The following is a 15337-nucleotide window of genomic DNA, read 5'->3' as shown; positions in this document are numbered from 1 at the left end:
GGGAAGGGAATCCTTCATCTTGTGAGTACTCTGTTATGGGGAGTTCAATTTCTAAGGGCACTGCTGATGGGCGGCTGCCATCCAGAATTCCAACTCATTTCAAAACTTCCTCTTGTAAATTTCTCAGATGTTGGACTAAAATTACCTGCCATGACTTGAAACTCTCTTGGTCCACTTGGGGCTCATTTGAGATTTCTAAACGAGTCTATTTTCATGCTCAATTGGGAAAAAAACTATAGGATAAGACAAGTATGGGAAGCATATTGCAACTGATATCTGACGCCCCCAAATGAATCCACTATTTCTTCCCTCAAAGAAACTAACTCAGAATTATCGCAAAGGATTTCCCAGTTGGAAACATCCTCTGAGGTTTCTGAGAGCGTTCTCTCTGGCTCCCTCTGCTTCTTCCTGTCCGTCTGGATGTCCCCACAAGGCTCTCCTCCTTGCTATTCATCTCTCTCTGACCTTCATTTTGCAGAAGGCTGGCCTTACTGCCCACCGCCCTGTAATGACAGCCCCGTTGAAAATCAGGTATAATGTAGTTGAATGGGTGGATCAACCTATGATGTCATTTAAGTTAATGAAAAATAACTGTATTTTCCTAAACAAAAAGATTTGAGGGAGAAGAGCAGCGCTGTTTCACAATTTTGCAAAAACTTTTTAATGTCTGACTTCATAGAAGCCTGCTGAGTTCTCATATCTGCTCCTTCAGTCGGGCTACTGTGATTTGTTTTTGTTTTTTTAAAATTTATTTATTTTACTTATTTTATTTTTTAATTTATTTATTTTTTAAAATTAATTAACTTTTATTTATTTATTTTACTTATTTTATTTTTTAATTTATTTTTTAAAATTAATTAATTTTTATTTATTTATTTTACTTATTTTATTTTTGGCTGCGTTGCTGTGTGCGGGCTTTCTCTAGTTGCTGTGAGCTGGGGTTACTCTTCATCGCGGTGCGCAGGCTTCTCATTGCGGTGACTTCTCTTGTTGTGGAGCATGGGCTCTAGGCACGCGGGCTTCAGTAGTTGCAGCACGCGGGCTTGGTAGTTGTGGCGCACGGGCTTAGTTGCTCCGCAGCATATGAGATCTTCCCGGACCAGGGCTCAAACCCGTGTCCCCTGCATTGGCAGGCGGATTCTTAACCACTGAGCCACCAGGGAAGCCCCTGATCTGTTGTTTTGGTTGAAAATCTAGCATCACACAGATGTGTAGCTGGAAAGAGGAAGGAGTGTATTAATTGCCTTATTAGATAATTATGGGTATTTTTCTTTGACTTCATACTGGAACTCACCAAATGGTAGTTTCTTAGAGGTCTGCCGAGTGTGGAATATGAAACCTTATCCAGTGAAGTTTTCGTGCTCTGTTAGGATGGATAAAATCACTCGTCCAATTGGTACTTGGAATGGATACTGTACCCACACATGATTTTTTGATCACTCAGAAAATACTGGTTCACTGAATGATGCAAGTTCTCCAAATGCTGGCATATTTCATTATTCAACATCGAAAAGTCACATATGTTAACATCTTACAAATCTTTGTAAAACTGGACATGCATCTCTAGAGGCAGTTAAAACCCATTCATTTTTTTTTTTCCATCGATCTCCAAACCTCCCCTATTTATCTCAAAATGCTTCTAACCTCTTTGGGAACTCTTATCTAGACCACCTCCAACTCCCAAGACTGAGGAAAGAGAGAGGGAACGAGGCCTCTTCATACACAAACTGCTAAAAGGACTCTCTTGCCCAAACAGCCTCCTTAAAATTGCTTGTCAAGAGCAAATAAATATCTTAAAAGTCTTCTCCACAAATAACGAACGACTTTAGCCATCTAAGTGGATAGACTTATTTATTCCAACTGTTATTTATAAACTAGTGGGTTTTGTATTGTACCTGTTCATGAATAATGTTTTAAAATGAAAACTATGGGACCTCTCTGTGTATCTGTATGTGTGTATATCTATGTATGTATGTTATAGAAATGGTATTTTCTTACCTCCAAATGGTATTGCCAAAATTAGTTTGTAAAAGAGCTCTATTTAATTGAGTTTAACAAACAAGCGCTTGCATAAACTTCTCAGAAATATAGTAGAAACCAACCCAAATTAGTTTCAGATTTACGTGATCTGGGAAAATATTCAGTATTATAGCTAGTCTAAGCCTGTTGGTTTAATTAATATAGACATGTCTTCAGAGTTAACAACATTAAGAAAACTACTTTTATTGCACTTAGGTTAACTAAAAGTCAAATAAGTTCATATTATCTCTGTTACAAAATTTGTCAGCGAGAAAAATAACTTGGTATGGTGTTTTCATAGGTAAACTAAATAAATGTAAATGGAATCATAGCTTTAGGTGAACTCTTTAAGAATAATTATGTTTTCTGATATGTCAACTTAAAAAATAGCTTCCCAAAATTCTTTGGTAACTTATACCCTTAGAATGTTGCTAAATTAAGTTAAATGAGTTAAGTTAAATTCATTAAGTATGTAGCTCATTCCCAAATAAGATACTGAAACATTAATTACTGAACATAGGCTTCCTTTTGCAGAGAAACTAAAGATATTTGGGACGATTAGTAAACAGGTTTGGTGCCACACAGAAATGTTCTATGAGGAGGCATGTTTCTAGAAATTATAAAAAGTATAAGTTTGCCAATCTATGGAATGCTAATGTAAAAGGAAGTTCATAACTGCTTCCTTTTTAGTTTTCCCCAGGAAGGTTTCTAAGGGCTTGAAATTTTTAATGTATGTGATTAAAGCGAGAGAGAGAGGTCAAGAAGATTTATGAAAAAGAAATCTTTGGAAAAGGATTTTATATGTGGTCAGGAATGGATAAGATTGGAATGAATTTAATTAAGTAAACGAGTTTTTATATCAAAAGTAAGCTAGTCCAAGTTAAAATGTGTTTTTCTCTCTGTTAAAAGAACGGTTTTTTAGATTATTGGTCTAGTCTTAGTGAGAAATTGTAAGCAAAGATTGTATTTACCTTTAATATAATCTGTATAGAAAAACAAGGATGCTATAATTTGTAGGTAAGACTTTTCACAACTATTCAACTTTCTGTATTTGCCCGTGAAGTCTTTGTCACTTTGATTAAATGAATAGATAATGTTTCACAGTGACCTATGACCCTATTTCACCAAGTGTTTTTAAAGCTTTTGATATTTTTTAATAAGCTTCCCACAAATCACATTCTAAATGAAGTCTTATTGACCGGGAAATAACTTTGAGGTTTTCCAGAAGGTCCCCTGGAATACGTCAAAAGATTTATTTTCTCTCTCTATAAAAGAGAGACATTAAACTAATTACCTTATTTGGTAGGCTAAATTACACGGAAGCATTGTCAAATAAAGGCTGATAAATCTTCCTGGGTTGTATTGTATGGGTACATGTTACTAACATAAATGTGTTAGAGATGATATGAAATTCCTGAAATTTGGATCTGTCCTAGTATAATGTTATCAGTCATAATTCTACTTATTATCTTAAAATTACGTGTGTCACAGAGATAATCAATTTTCATTGTCAATTCCATTCTAATGTATCAGTTCTTTAACATAAAAACAAATCTTGAACGACATATATGAATTAACTCACTGGAATACTGATAAAATGGGGAAAACAATGCAATTGGAAGTTATCCCCAAAGACGGCCTCCCGAGTTTATCAGAGACATCAAGTCTGTCCTAAATATGACCCAGAAAAACCTGTTTATACATCTATGGGACATTCTCCTCTCCTCTCAGGAGATACAGCGAATAGACTTCATCCAATTGCCTCCCTCTCGAGGGTATAATTATGTTCTGGGAATGATCTGCATGCTTTTCTCACTGAGTAGAAGCATTTCCTTGTCCCAGAGTCACAGTAATTAGCAAAGCGCTATTAGAAAAAATTATCCCAACTTGAAATCTCTCTGAACTACATAGTGACAGAGGCTTCCACTTTGTAGGATAAATTTTAGAGTCTGTCTGTAATATTTGGCCACTTATGCAACCTTTTCACTGCACCTACCGTCCTCAGTCCTCTGAACTGGTAGTATATGCACTAACGGAATAATTTAAACTATTAGTTTTAAAATTAGTTGAACCTTTTACGCTGCCTCGGCCTGAAGCACTGCCTTTGGTTTTGCTTAATCTCAGAATCACTCCCTCAGGAAAAATACACTGTCACCATTTTAAATTGTTACTGGGAGTCACATGCAGCTAGGTGAAAGGATATATGAGTCTGCTATGACGAAAGGAGATCTCCTCACCTTCTTCCAAGAATTAACTAAAGCCCTTAAAATTAATGCAAAGGCTGTAGAGCAAACTTTTCACAGCATGCTCCTGGGAGACAAAGACCTACACATCATGACCTGGCAAGTATGTCTGCTGGGACCAGCATGTTCACAAAGTCACCCTTCAACCTCGTTGGAAGGGACTTTACCAGGTACTGTTAACTTGTGCCACTAAACTTAAAGGCATTGACTCATGGATTCATGTTTCTCATTCAAAGAAGGCAACACCTCCTGCCTGGACTTCACAACCATCTAGAGACCTGAAACTCAAATTAACCAGACAAAAGCCAGGATGACGAAGCAAACACATCTGCTGTGGAGAGCTTTCCCATGATTTGGGACCAGGTCTGTATAATCTTCCTTTTTATTTGCCTTCTCCCATATAGCAATGCTTTTGATTCGAACATTTGTCTCCTACGGATCCCATTGTTGGATTTGTGGACAACCACCCTTGTCCAGCACTTCTGAGTCACCTTGGTGAATATCTCCATTATAAGGGTTTGACTGGTTGGCTTTAAGAAAGTTCATTTTAGAAGAAAGAAATGCTTGTATTACTTTAGAAATCATGGATATCATTCATTGGAACCCACATGAATGGCCCATCAACCAAACCTTGAATAACTCTGTGCATCGGTATTTGTTTTCTCTTAGTGCTACCACGACCCAATCTCAGGAAAGAATTAGGATGTCAGAACTGAAGAATGGTACCTCTTGTCTTTTAGGGTGTTCCCCAGTTACCGGACAGATTTATATGGTTAACACTGTGTTAAGGACATCTCAGTACCATTGTGCTGGAAACAGTTAACCTTACAAAGGTGAACTTACCTAATAATACCTGACATCTTGGTTGGGTACATGATTCTTGTGCCGCAGCTGCCACTTTAAAAGCTACTGGTTGGTTAGCTGAAACTAACACAACATTGTAAAGCAATTATACTACAATAAAGATGTTAAAAAAAAAAGAAAGAAAGAGCTAGTGGTTGAGGACTTCCCTGGTGGTCCTGTGGTTAAGAATCCGCCTTCCAATGCAGGGGATGCGGGTTCAAGCCCTGGTCAGGGAACTAAGATCCCACATGTACAAGCCAACTAAGCCCACATGCCGCAGCTACTGAGCCTGCATGCTCTAGAGCCCACACGCCACAACTAGAGAGCCCGTGCACTGCAACTACTGAACCTACACTCTGCAACTACTGAGCTCATGTGCTCTAGAGCCCACACACCACAACTAGAGAACCCGTGCACCACAACTACTGAACCTACACTCTGAAACTACTGAGCGCATGTGCTCTGGAGCCTGCACGCCACAACTAGAGAGCCTGCACACCGCAACTACAGAGCCCACATGCCGCAGCTACTGAGCCCACATGCTCTGGAGCCCACATGGCACAACTAGAGAGAAGCCACATGCCACAACTAGAGAGAAGCCCATGCACCACAACTAGAGAGAAACCCACGTGCTAAAATGAAGATCCCATGTGCCCCAGCTAAGACCCGAGACAACCAAATAAATAAATACTTTTTAAAAAGCTAGTGGTTGCGGGCTTCCCTGGTGGCGCAGTGGTTGAGAGTCCGCCTGCCGATGCAGGGGACGCGGGTTCGTGCCCCAGTCCGGGAAGATCCCACATGCCGCTGAGCCTGCGCGTCCGGAGCCTGTGCTCTGCAACGGGAGCGGACACAACAGTGAGAGGCCCGCGTACCACAAAAAAAAAAAAAAAAAAAAAAAAAAAAAGCTATTGGTTGGTTTGGAACCGATTGGAATACATGGCACAGTACTTACTGGGTAATCCGAAATGGAACCCAATGGCTTTGTGAAACTAGCTTCTGGCCTTGGGTCCCTCCCAGATGGATAGGATGTTGTACCTTAGGATTTCCCTGGACTCAAGGGCATATTCACACAACTCTCAACACAGTGCCTGAAAATTATCCCTTATAGAAAGCAAGGTGGGCTAGCTTAGTCATCTGGCATCCAGCTTTGTTCCCTCACTGGGACTTGAAGACGTCATTGCTCATATAGAAGCTTTAACCAGATTTCCCCAGCAAGCTGTAAACCTTTACAATTCTGAAATATCTTTAATAAGAAAGGCAGTCTTACAAAACTGGCTGGATCTTGACATTATAACAGCCTCTTACGTTGGTACCTGTGCTATAATACAAGCAGAATGTTGTGTTTTAACACCAGGTGAGTCTTCTAATGTCACCAACTTAATGAGTCATGTGAAAATACAAATAAATGCCATGAATGACCCAATGCCCAGTTTTGTAGAAACACGAAAAGGCTGGTTAGGCTCAGGTGAAAGTAGGCTAAGATCCTTGCTCATGACATCGCTACTGATTGCTGCAATATTAATAAGTGTGTGTGTTCTAGAAGTTGTTGATATTTTGTATCTCTCACTGTTGTGCTATGACACCCTCCACAGGGATAATGATCGCTTGATGTTTGGAGATGATTAACCACCCCCATAAGATTTCTCCTAATGAAGATCGATTTTGAACGCCAGTTACAACTCACTTCCGAGATGCATCCTTGTTGCCCAAATGTGGCCGTAAACGCTCTAAAACGGTACCTCTCACGTAGCCACCGCTTTCCTTCCTCTGTGGGAGAAGACTTTCTGGGAATGAGACTTCCCAGTGCTGAGGAAGTCAACGCTGATGCCAGATAACCAAATGGTTGCTCATCGATGCTTTTTCCAGAGACGATCTCTATCCAAAGGGGGAAACGTGAAAGGAAAATCAAAATGGAGTCGGTATTGCTAAGAGAGCTCTCTGACATGGAGCTGGGGGACCACTGAGGAAGGATGACTCATGCATGTCTTAGCCTGGATGGAACCTGACTTTTTGACCAGTTACTGTCTTAATGCAGCATCCACAATACCTGCCTGATGTTCCAGAAACTCAAGATATTTATCAGACGCTTCACCCTAAAATAACTCATGACAGCCCATCCCTTAGGGAACACACATTCCCTTTCTTGAATCACAGTGCATCATACGTCTTGAACAACCTTGTGGCATTTGCTTTTAGGAGCTCTTTTTTTTTTTTTTTTTTTGTGGTACACGGGCCTCTCACTGCTGTGGCCTCTCCCGTTGCGGAGCACAGGCTCCGGACGCGCAGGCTCAGCGGCCATGGCTCACGGACCCAGCCGCTCCGTGGCATGTGGGATCTTCCGGACCGGGGCATGAACCCATGTCCCCTGCATCGGCAGGCGGACTCTCAACCACTGCGCCGCCAGGGAAGCCCCCTGCTTTCATGAGCTCTTGACCCTTTCTCTTTCCTGTTAACACTCTGGTTTCACCTGAATCTGTATCTCCTGAATTGCTCTTAAGACCCCAAATAAAGCCCTTGTTCTTGCTGCCTCGACACTGATTACTGTTTGACAACCATCAGAGAAGGCAGCCTTGCCCTTAATCAGTAAACCTAGCTGAGAACAGAAGAGTCAGCGTCAGACAGGAGAGCTCCTGTGAGGCAGGGCTCGCTTGTTAAGCGCGCTGATGTAGGGAGGACAAATATTTTCCCTCTACCCTCCTGTGTTCTCCTTGGCTGGGACTCTATAATGAAAGACAGATTAACAAGGGAAAATCAAACAGAAGTTTATTAACATACGTACCTCAAGTACACATGGTAGACACCCAGGAAAATGAGTGACTCCCCCGAGCTGACTTCGAATCCAGACTAAAAGCCATCTGAATAGGGAAAGGGGAGGGGGATGCAGACCTCTTAGGGGAGAGTGAAGGAGTCTTAGGAAAGATGACAGGGCCCTTGGAAGAATAAATGGGAGGATAGTTTGTGACAGGCTTTGTCAGAATGTGGTGTCTCCTCTCCTGTGACAAGAGCCAAGCTTCCCTGTTGGTGAGCCTTCCAGGAGGGGATCTGTGACAGCTGAGGTCCTGGGAGGATCTGACTTTAGGCAGACAAGAGAGTTCAGAGAAAGTCTCTCCTGCCTTTGCTGTTCCTCCAGTGCCGACAGCTCCAATAATCAGTGTACCAAGGGGCATACTCGGGGTGGCGTGTGTACCAAGGGGCACACTCAGGGTGGCGTGTGTACCAAAGGGCACACTCAGGGTGGCGTGTGTACCAAGGGGCACACTCGGGGTGGCGTGTGTACCAAGGGGCACACTCGGGGTGGCGTGTGTACCAAGGGGCACACTCGGGGTGGCGTGTGTACCAAGGGGCACACTCGGGGTGGCGTGTGTACCAAAGGGCACACTCGGGGTGGCGTGTGCTGCTGTCTTCCACTGATGTGAGAGGTTTTGTCTGAAATGGGTTCACAGCTGCAGGAAAGGGTCCTGGACTGACCCAGGAGGCCTGCCTTGAGTCTGTCTCCAAAATCTGGGTCTGGGAAGGAGAACACGGGTCCAATGGCTCAGTGACCCAATGTGATTGTCTTTGGCCTCTTCACCCAGTGAGTGGGCGCCTGTCTGGGACAGTCACGGGAGCAGGTGACACCTGCCGACCAGGCTGCTAAGCACGGGCTCAGTCCTGGTGGGAGAGCCGGGCTCGGGTGGAAGAGGCTTCCCAGCAACTCGGGTTGGATGGGCGTCCTGGAGGGATTCTCGCTCAGGATTCAGGGCCTCGACGCCCCTGGGTCTGGGACCAACCGTGTGCCCCGCCGTCAGCCTGGGTAGCTGGCTTCCCGCTCTGTGCTGCCCTTTCCCTCAACAGCCCCAGGAAGGGCGCTCCCTCCTGCCCCCACCTCCTCCATCATTTGCCCACGTGGATTTGTGTGCCAGGTTTCTGGGGTGACCTTCTCTGTGTCCTCCGAGTCTACAGGAGCTCGACTGAAGCTCGAGGTCTCCCACCAGCTCGTCTGTGTTTGGCAGTCCCAGCGAGGGCGCGCTGTCGGGCCTGGTGATTTATAACAGAGGGAGCACACGCGCCTCCACCAGGGATCCTGTTCTGCTCTGACTCTGAAGCCTGCTTGCAGGAAGGACACCGAACTCCCTAACGAGAGCTGTGACTGCGACAAGGCTGTTAACGCTCCAGCTAATGTGACAACGTGAGGAAAATTACTGTGTTGTTTACTGTCCCGCCACCTAGATGTTCCCATCGTAAGATGCTGGTGTCACCAGCTGCTCAGCACACAGGCATGAAAACAGTGACACATGTGTGACACAACTTTGCAAAATCCTCTGGAAATTGTCTGAGACTGGGTAATAATTGCAACATCCCTTTTAGCCAAAGACAAAAATAAAACAATTTAGGAACGAGCTTGACCCCCTTTTTTCAAGGAAAACAACCCATGGGGTGGGGGTAAGTGCCTCACAAGCTGGGCCGCACCCTTCCCAAGGGATCTGAGGCAAGATTGAGTTTTTTAGTTTTATAACTTTATAGTTTTCTTTTCCAAGATCACTTCTAGGGTATCGGTCTGTGTTCCTTTGCTAAGCAAAGGCAGCATCCACGCTCAGGTAAGGGGGTCATTAACTTGGGGGATTCTAGTTCATGGTGGTGGTTTAGGGCTTACTCACCCTTTCCCACCCTTCAGGACACTTGAGATGCCTTCAACGCTCCCTCCTGGACAGCTGGACCCACCCTTCCCACCACGTTATTTCTATTCACCAACCAAGCTCCACTCCAACACCTTGCACACGCACCTGTCCTCAGGTGGAGCGGCCTTCCAGTCTGTGCAGGCTGAAGATCAGCTGTTTCTTCCAGAAACACAACCATCTGTATAGTTTCCTCTTGCTGACCTAACAAATTACCACAAACTTAATGGGTTAGACAACACAAATTTGTCATCTCACAGTTCTGCAGATCAGAAGACTGACGTGGGTCTCACTGGGCTAAAATCAGGATGTCTGCAGGCTGTTTCTTCCTGGAGGCTCTAGGGGAGGACCTGCTTTCTTGCTCATCTGGGTTGTTGGTAGAAGTCAGTTCCTTGTGGTTGTAGGACTGAGATCCCTGTTTCCTTCTGACTGTCGCATGAGGGTCTTTCCACCTGCTGGGGGCCATGTACATGCCTTGGTTCACAGCCCCTCGCTCCATCTTCAGAGCCAGCAGTAGCAGTTGAGTCCCTCTCATGCTTTGAATCTATCCTTTTTCTTCTATCTTGTCTCTCTCGTTGACTAAAAAAAATGCACAACTGAAAAGTTGAGGGTTATGTTTTATTTGGTGGACATTCTTAGGACTTCAAGTCCAGGAGGCAGCACCTCAAGCGACCCTGAGAGAACTGCTCCTGATCTGGGGCGCAGGCAGCAGTAAGCGGCAGCTTGCAGGAAGCAGCAGTGAGCAGTAGCTGGAAGCAGGATCCTAGCTCCTGGGCCGGGAGCCCTAACCCCTGGACCACAGGGGCCGGCAGCTAGGGCCTGGGTCCCTAGTTCTCGATGTCTTGTCAAGAATGAGTTCAGGCAAGGAGGCAGAAGGTAAAGAGAAAAGGGAAGAGTTTATCAGGAAAGCAGAGTACACGTGGAAAGACGCACGGGCGAACTCGGAGGGAGAGAGTCATGAGGAGTTGTTGCGCCTTTGGGAAATTTAAATCACTTTACAGGGGGCAGCCTTCCGGGTCTTTGTCTTCTTCTTGGTCAGTCGTACTGTTTAGACCCCTAATTTGTCTCTGGCCCCTCCCCTGGGTGTGTACACACCCCTCAGTCGAGATGGATTTCATCACAAAGGCGTCTGGGAGGAAGATAGCAAGACTTACTATGGCCTGGCATCCCCTGGCTTACTGACCCCTCGAAGGCTTTTGTACAGGTGCAATGTCTCCCTTGCCCCAAGGATGGGAAATGTATGACCTGTTGATCTTTGAACAGGGTTTAGTCCCACTCCGTCCCTGCCACAAAAATGTCCAATGTCTAGTTATTTACCCTATTTCTATTGCTGTTTCTTATATCAAAGTGCAGATCTCAAAATATAGACAGGGGCTTCCCTGGTGGCGCAGTGCTTGAGAGTCCGCCTGCCGATGCAGGGGACACAGGTTCGTGCCCCGGTCCGCGAAGATCCCACGTGCCGCGGAGCGGCTGGGCCCGTGAGCCATGGCCGCTGAGCCTGCGCGTCTGGATCCTGTGCTCCGCAGCGGGAGAGGCCACAGCAGTGAGAGGCCCGCGTACCGAAAAAAATATATATAGACAGGAGTCCGGTCATAAATATGTATTCCTGGAGCCCGTTTGTCTCTTGCCTCAGGAAATGTAAACAGGGGGCTGGTAAGGAATGTCCAGCCTGGAGCCCATCTTCTTCTCCCCCCAGGAAGTGTGAACAGTTGTAACTGTCTAGCCTGGAGTCCAACTATCTCCTGCCTCACTCCTAGGAGGTGAGCGGGGAGCCAGGATATATAGAGGTTTTTGCAGCAAAGGGCAGGTAGTCTGAACTTCAAAAGATTATTGTTATTAAAGAAAACCAGATACTTCAAGTTAAGGAATGTAGTGCTTTTCTATGTATGGGAAGATGCAAGAGTCTGGGCTCGCTGAAATCATTCCTTCCATATGCACGTCAGCTATGGGGTTGGGGGCAGTATCCTGTGTTTTCACATCCTGAGTTCCCTGAAGGTGCGCCCTTGGGGGTGGCTGCCGTCTGGTGGCTGCTAGATGGCAGGCATTCTTCTCTCCTTCCTGAGTTCCCTCAGGGCTCACTGTCGGGGGTCAGGGGGCTGAGACATCTTTGTTTACTGATGTGGCTAGCAGTATTTTATTTCTCACTCTGACAGGATGGGAAGGATTACCCTATTTTAAGGACTCATGTAATTAGATTGGGCCCACCTGGGTAATCCAGGATGCTGTCCCCTCACCTAATTGCACCCTCAAGCCCCCCTCTCCCAGGTAAGGTAACACAGTCACAGGTCCTGGGGATCAGGGTGTGGACGCCTTTGGGGCCACTATTCTCCCAGCCACGCCATCACGGACTTGAATCAAGGTTCTCCCCCTCCGTTTCCCTGATGGGATGCTGTGCTGTGATTTGATGAACTGCTTGTCTGTCCCCATCCTCTGACTTGAGGGTCAAACCTCCTCAAGGTCAAGAAGGGTCTCAGATTTCCAAAGGTCCGTTCAGTGAATATGAACTGATGCAAAGGTGAATCCTCAGGACACCCACGGGCAGGAGGTGACAGGAAACTACGGACCAGGAGGGCCTGGGGCGCTGGTGAGACTGTGCCCCACGAGGGTGTGTCCTCCGCCCGGCACCAGCCACGGCTGCCACGTGGCACGGGTCTCAGAGCTGCCTGAGCCCTGACTGCTTGAGAATGTCAGGAAATCAGAATTTTAGGCAAAACATCTCAATCTTTAAGCACTGGCCGCTAATTGACATTGTTCCAGCACTGACCAGGTTGAGCACCTGGGGGTCGCCCAGCCTGTGTTCCTGCAGTTTACAGTCTCCTCCCTGGGGAAGCTCTTATGTGACAAACCCGCCCAGCGCCTCCCTCCCGGGCCTTTAGAGGGACATCTCTAAGATCAGATCTGGTGTCTCCCACTCACGTCAACACCCCTCAGAGGCTCTCTCCACCCCCTCTTAGCCTCACCTGCTGCCCCAGCCCCTCCTCCGACGTCCCACCGCCCCAGAACAGTCCTCAGCCCCTACTGTGTTCACAGCCTCAGCCCCAGTATTTCCCAGCAGTGGAATGTCCCCTCCCCGGTCCCTGTTTCCTGCGGTGTGCACTTGGAGAGAAAAGGTTCACGTTCCCAGGGAAATGCCTTCGACAATTCCCAGGTGTGAAAACCTGTCTGCTGGTTAGAGGCACACAATCTGCTACCTCAAAAAGCATTGCAACAAAGTCAACTAAACGCTGCGATGAAGTCACCATCCCGCGGAGACCAAGCATGGGAACTTAATTCTTTTTTTTTTTTTTTTTTTTTTTCAGTACGCGGGCCTCTCACTGTTGCAGCCTCTCCCGCTGCGGAGCACAGGCTCCAGACGCGCAGGCTCAGCGGCCATGGCTCACGGGCCCAGCCGCTCCGCGGCATGTGGGATCCTCCCGGACCGGGGCACGAACCCGCGTCCCCTGCATCGGCAGGCGGACTCTCAACCACTGCGCCACCAGGGAAGCCCCGGGAACTTGATTCTTAAGAGGAACCTTGATAACGTCACGTGTGGCTGAAAGTGAGGCCACTGGTGAAACGATTGCTGGGAGTGTCTGGACACTTTACACAGAAATTAACAGTGCTCCTTGGAAGCTGCTTGAATAATCCACTGCTGGTAGACGACAAGACGAGGAATGCTCTACGGCAGCGGCCCCCAACCTTTTTGGCACCAGGGACCGGTTTCACGGAAGACAATTTTTGCACGGACCGGAGGGGCGGGGGTGGATGGTTCAGGCGGTCATGCGAGCGACGGGGAGCCACGGGCAGCGGCGGATGAAGCTGTGCTCGCTCGCCACTCACCTCCTGCTGTGCGGCCCGGTTCCTAACGGGCCACGGACCGGTACCGGGGTTTGGGGACCCCTGCTCTAAAGGTCTAAGGCAGACTTGAAAAGACCCACTGGGGACCTGGAGTTTGGGGCTGCTGAAATTCTAGAACTATTCACAGCCCTTTTTCCTGGAGCTGCTGAGGAAGCATCCAGTGTGACCAGCAACATTCTACCGACGTCCCCAGTCCTGGAACGTTTCTCTTTCGTGTGATCCACATCTCTAGAGCAAAGCTGCCTTCGTGCTCAGGGCAAAGGTTTGGGCACCGTCCATGATTTCCCCCTTTGCCTCACATCCCACATCTAGCATCTCATAAGTCCTAGAGGGTCGACCTCAAGCATATGTCTTAGCTGATGAGCCCCCAGCTCCGTACATGACCTGGCCCCATCCCCCTCGTCACCCACGTCTCGTCCCATGAGACTGCTCCGCTCTCCCTGCGCTGCACCCACTCCTGCCCAGCTCCTTTCATCTTGCCGCTCCTTCTTCCATTATTTTTCCCAAGGCTTCAGCTTCACCGTCAACCCTCAGAGAGGCTTTCCCTGACCGCTGTTCTAAATTACAATTAGCGTGCATACGCACACTCACACATATAAACACACACCCCTGCTATGTACTATGCCTGCACACTTATGCATATATGCACACCTTCACACATACAGATACATACGCACCCACAAACATACCCACTCACAACCACACATACACCTACCCACTTACACATCCACAAAACTCTACATGTTTGCACATACACACTCCTACACGGCACACACGCATGCACATGCGCACACGCGCACGCACGCACACGCACACACACGCGCGCGCACACACGCACGCACACATGCACACGCACGCACACACGCGCGCGCGCGCGCACACGCACACACAGTCTATCACGTCGCCCTGCATCATCGTCTCATCGCCCTCAGAACGCACACCACCAGCTGGTGTCACCATGTCCGTGGCTCAGTTACTTGATCACCATTGGCCTCATCCGCTAGGACGTCATCTCCGGGAGGACAGGAGCCTTGTCTGACCTGTTCAGTGTCTCCTCCACAATTTCTAGAACTTTCCCTGCCATGTGGCAGGTACTCAATGAACATGGGTTGGATGGTGAATAAGCCTTCGTCTTCAACAAGGTCCTGAGGCTGTAGCACAGCCCACATCCGTAGGCAGGGCTGCGTCACACCCGCTGAACACCACGCTGTCCCCTCGCCTCCAATTCTGCCCGTTCCACACTGACGACAGTGCCCTTGTGATGTGTCGGCACAGACCTGTCCTATCTCTGCCATGAAATCGAGTCAGCTTGGACTCAGCTTCCTCACGTAGGTGGGGGATGGAGTCATACTTGTCTCGTCTGCAAGGGTGAGGACCTGGTACTCCTGCCACCCAGCCGGCTCTCACCAGTGGTGGGTATTCCCACACATCCACCTCCAGACTGCTCCCAGGGTCTGCAGGGTGGCCTTCATGTGACTGCTCCAGGCACGGACTGCGCACCGTCCCCGCGACCAATGGAAGCCACTTGTGTTAATTTACAAACCTGGTCACTGGCCAGCCAGTGGTAGGCGTGGAGTGGTTCTGTGTAAATCCCAATGTGATTCTGAACGTTTGTTTTATTTCATCTCTCCTAAATTTATCACTACCGTGTATGTCTTTAAACATGCGAGTCCTCTCTTAGGTTTACACAGTGCCAGCAAATGTTTTAATACTTACTTTCGGAGCGTTTAACTTAATCAG

Source organism: Globicephala melas, chromosome 13 (assembly GCF_963455315.2).
Source record: "Globicephala melas chromosome 13, mGloMel1.2, whole genome shotgun sequence".
Lineage (NCBI taxonomy): Eukaryota > Metazoa > Chordata > Mammalia > Artiodactyla > Delphinidae > Globicephala > Globicephala melas.
This window is presented reverse-complemented; position numbering follows the sequence as displayed.